This window comes from Montipora foliosa, chromosome 9 (genome assembly GCF_036669935.1).
Source record: "Montipora foliosa isolate CH-2021 chromosome 9, ASM3666993v2, whole genome shotgun sequence".
NCBI lineage: Eukaryota > Metazoa > Cnidaria > Anthozoa > Scleractinia > Acroporidae > Montipora > Montipora foliosa.
Window position 1 is genome coordinate 16,663,292 of NC_090877.1, and position 5,000 is coordinate 16,668,291.

The window sequence follows — 5,000 nt, forward strand, 5'->3', positions numbered from 1 at the left end:
AGCGAGACGACGAGCATCCCTCCCCTTTTTATATAGGAGTCTTCCCCCACCCGGGCACCGCCCTTCCATCTCGCGGCGTTGCACCAAAGAGACAATTCGTCTATATCCCTAATTCATCTTGCTGGCCCTGGGAATTGTTGTCATCTGCACTGACATCGTCACTACATTTATTAAATTCTTGCTGGCCTTTATCAGTCACTAGCTTCTCACTCATTTCATGCTCGTTCAGATCTTCATGGGGTCCTTCATCTTCATCCACTCCGCACCAACTCGGGCGTCATTTGACACGCGTGATCCCCTAACGTGACATTTAGTTTATCACGCATTCCTCTCAATAACTTTGGCGTTTCGCGGTTATAGAGTGTTTTCATGTGACGTCTCCGGGAATTGAGCTCTATTATCACTTAAACGTTTTCTTTTGTTTCGGAGGAAAAACAAGGTTACTGATCACGTGAGTGAAAACAGGCATTTTGTACCCTATGGGACCTTACATTCTATTTATCAAACCTGGACATAAGTGATTTATTAGGCCCTAGTACAATCTCATTTCAACTACTGCAATATTGTTTGGGGAAACTGTGGAGTAACTTTGCAGGACAAACTGCAAAAACTACAAAACAGAGCTAGATCAGCCCGTGTCTTGACCTACTCTAACTATGACGCTCATGTCAACAATTTATTTGAACTCTTAAGATGGAAATCCCTAGTCTCTCAAAGACAAATTGAAAGAGCATCAATGGTCTTTAAGTTCCTACAGGGACTAGCACCTGAGTATCTCTGCTCGAAAATTATCCATCGCGATTCTGGTTATTACTGTGAATAATGTAAATGTTCCGCAACCGCGCACAAACTGCTACAAAAAACAGCTTTAGCTATTTAGTGGCGCCGAAAATCTCAATGTCCCCCTCTAATTTGTTTGGCCTACAATCGCTTTTTCAAAATTTTTCTACAAATTAAATCTTTACAGGGACGTGAAAAAAACAAAGGAGGCATAAAGGAGGAGGAGGCATTAATCTAAAACGGCCGCTCAGGCCTGGACATAAAAGTCAAAGTTTCTTAAAATCTGAAATTCACTTTGAAGGTGGCGCTTGTGGGCTTCTTGAAACAACGTTCTGGCAGAGTCTGTGATGGTAAGATGGGTCTGTGAATTAAAATTCGCATTTTTTGCCACGATACATCAGGAAAGGAGGTGATAATATGTTGGCCCGAAATGAACTTGCAGTTTCCCATCCTTCATGAATGAACAATACTCATTCGTTGAGGCTATGACGTCATTAGGTGGCTCAGGAATTTTGCCTGGAATGCGAATTGCAGATTCGCAGCGAAAGCGCACTTAGGGCGGGGGTACACCTGAAAGCCCTTTTCACGCCGCTTAACCCTTTGATTACTATCTGGTAAAATACGTCCAGCTTTATCCACGGTCCCATCTACCCCTTGTGACGTCATCACTTTTAACGGCCAGGAACAGCTTTGTCCACTAACTTGTGCAGGGAGAAGAGATCTTTCAAACTATACCAGAATGAGCACAATTCAGTCAAGGAAACTGGAGAAACGGCCAAAAAAACCATGTAACACCGACCTGAAAATCTCCATGAAAAGCTTGCTCCATTACCCACCTACCTTTCTGAGCACCTAATTCTAAGATGATGAAAGGTTTCTCAGAAACTCTTCCCACCAAAATAAAGCCTACCAAATGCCCAGCAAGTTCAAAAAAAAAAAAATGAGGCAAAGAAAGCGAAAAGAGAGGGAAGGAGAGAAAGCGAAAAGTGAAAGTCGAAAGTGTTGTGCTACTTTTAAACCCAAAAACGAAAAATTTCGAAATTTTGTTTTCTGCGCATGCCCGAACTTTGCAAGCGCTTATTTTGCACCTGGCTGAAAAGGCCGCGGAGTGTACAACCTGGAAACGGGTTTGTAGGGAGATTTAGCTCTTAAACAGCACGACAGTGACCAAAAAACCCTTCAACTAGCTTTTCGGCCAAATCTCTAGTAGCCAAAGGGTTAAAATCGGTTTAATGGAAATATCTCGTTCGCGTTTCAAGCAAAACAAAAACCATATGCTCATAAGACAAATCAATGTTTTGAGGTGTTTTTGTAATTTTTTTGGTGATTTTTAGGTATATGGTATATTTGGGAGGAGATAGTTTTTCTCAAAAGAGTAGTAAAATTTGGAGAAATAAGAAATAGTTCAGATTTGATATACTTTAAAAATTAAAATTTGATGTTAAAAATTGATATATGGACACCCAAACAGTATTGCATCCTGCAAGGAGTTGTCAGTTCACAGTCACCCCGAGCTCAGTGTGAGGGTACTCGCGGCCAACAAAAATATAAGGATTTGTATGGGAATCCCGATAAAAAACCTGAGAGGATAATTTTACGAAAAAATTGAAAAATTGTCAATTAAAAAGCCTAACCTTATTGCCATTGTGGGTCGCTTCCTTCCTGTGTGGTTTTTTTCCAGATTCGACGCGAATTAAGCCATTATCAGTTCATGGGTTGTCAACGGTTTCCCCCGGGGGCTCCCATGTAAAAAGGAGAGGGATGCTCGTCGGAAATTTTAAATTAAACCTCAAAAGCATACCAATCTGGGCGTGGCCCAGGCTTTGACCCCTAAAAGAGACCATATTAAAACACAGAGAAATAAAAAATACAGTGACTCTAAACGATGACAAAGACATTATCATAATGCATCTAATACTTTCACCTACGTGAAAAAATATAAAAGTGTAAATCCACACTTTTACATTTCTTCCCGCGCAACCCTAAAGGAGACCTTCTACATGTGATTGCGTTTTGCCTAGAACACCCTAAGTGAGACCAAAATCCGAAATTTACACCCCTAAGCCGCTTTAGTGGGCTATCAAGCAGTATGTCAACCTCTTTGGATTGAGGGTAAACAAATTTAACCAATTGTTAATGTCCTCTGTGGTGCCTTTGATCTGAGCCAAATTTCAAGTCATGTGACATCAGACACAACTAGCGCTAACAGTGATCCATGCTACAATGCAAGGCTCGTAGATTTTCCTGAAACACCAGATTCTTTTCTAGAAGAAGACGTTCCTGACCTGTGCGTAACGTACTGCACAACCTTGGCAGTGGAATCTAAAATTTAAGAGGACGAGTATTCTTGAGAATGTCATTCTAGGTGACATTAGGGACATGACAAATGATGATGATGCTGTTCTTGAAGAAGCAGCTGGCACTACTGCAAAGCAACTTGCTGATGGGTGGCTTACATGGGCAAACACGTGCACACAGCAGCCACCTCCTTCATCAACACTTCCAAAGAACACTGGGCAGAGGCATTGTGACTTATCCTCTTGTGCACCAAAGCAGTGGAGACGTTCAGTCCAAACAAAAGAAATGGAAGATTCTGGTCTCGGCTCATCAATGTTGTCCCCCATCTGTGACGACTTACCAGAATTTGATAGTCAAAGTCCCGAGTTTACTCCAGTAGAAGAATTGAATTGTGACCCTTACTCACCCGCTTACACTGACGCTATGTCAAGCTTTGGATCTAGATGACCCGGAGTATTCTACTATTGTTGCAAAGATTATGAAGCGATTCAAAGAACGGATCTGTCAATATCCTACTGCATTTCTCTTCCCTGGGAGTCCACTCAAAGCTGTTAAGGGATCTGAGCACAGAATTGACACAGAGGATGCCCCGCCCATTTATAGTCACCCATACAAGAAAAACCCAGCTGAACTTAGAACAATCAAAACAGAAATCGAACGGATGCTTAAACCCAAGATAGCATAACCAAGTCAGTCAGAATGGGGTTCTCCATGCATCCTGGTTCGCAAACCTCCCGAAAAAGGTCAACTGTAACCTCCAAGATTTGTGGTAGACTATCGTCGCCACAACAATGTGACACAAGGAGATGGTTACCCTATCCCATCCATCTCAAGCGTTCTGGATGCTGTAAGCCAAGGAAAAGTATTCGCGAAATGTAATATGGTCAGTGGTTATTGGCAAATTCCTATTCGACGGTCAGATCAACATAAAACAGCATTCTGTACCCATCTGGGACTGTATGAATTTCTCAGGCTTTTCTTTGGATTGAAAACCGCAGCAAACACTTTTCAGCTAATTTTGAACACTGTTTGCAGATTAACTGCACAAGTGACTTGTCGTCTATGTAGATGACATAATTCAGTGGACAATGTCAGAGGAGGAAGCCCTTGCAAATTACTTGTTGTTGTTTCAGAGACTGGTTAAAGTTGGCATGCAACTCAAATCTTCTAAGTGTAAATTCTTCGTTAGGGAAATTGAAATACTGGGACATCGAATCACCAAAGAAGGTCGAACACCCATCAGCAAAGGAGTAGAAGGAAACCTATCCATGCCCACACCAACAAACATTTCCGTCTGCAGTCAAACGTTTTCTTGGACTTTGTGGTTATTTCCGAGACTTCATTCCTTGTATGTCTACCCGAACACAAGCCCTACGAAGCCTCCTCAAGAATGGTGTATCATTTCAATGGACAGAAGAAACAGAAAGAGAGTTTCAAGACTAGAAGCAAGCCATCATCGGCCCAGATGTGATGTCGTTCCATCCGGATTGGAACGCTCACTTTGAATTACATGTGGATGCTGGCAACCTTGGATGCATGTGGAGCCATGTTGGCTCAGGAGAAGAATGGCATGCTTCGCCCAGTGAGATTTGCATCCAGCCGAATCACGTTGGAAGACTATGCACCAGGAACTCTTTGCTGTAAAATGGGGACTCGAACGGTTTCGCTCTTACATAATCGGCCGAAGAGTTAAAATTGTAACAGATCATGCAAATTTTCAATGGTTAACTACCATGGCACCACATCAGGCAAAAGTGACAAGATGGTGCATGAGCATGGGAGAATTTAGAGAACTTTTTCATATAATTATCCTCTTAAGCTTTTTACCGGGATTCCCATAAAAATCCATATATTTTTGTCGGCCATGCTCACAATGAGCTTGCGGTGCCTGGGGTATTTTGCTCGTATTCAGTGATTAGTGT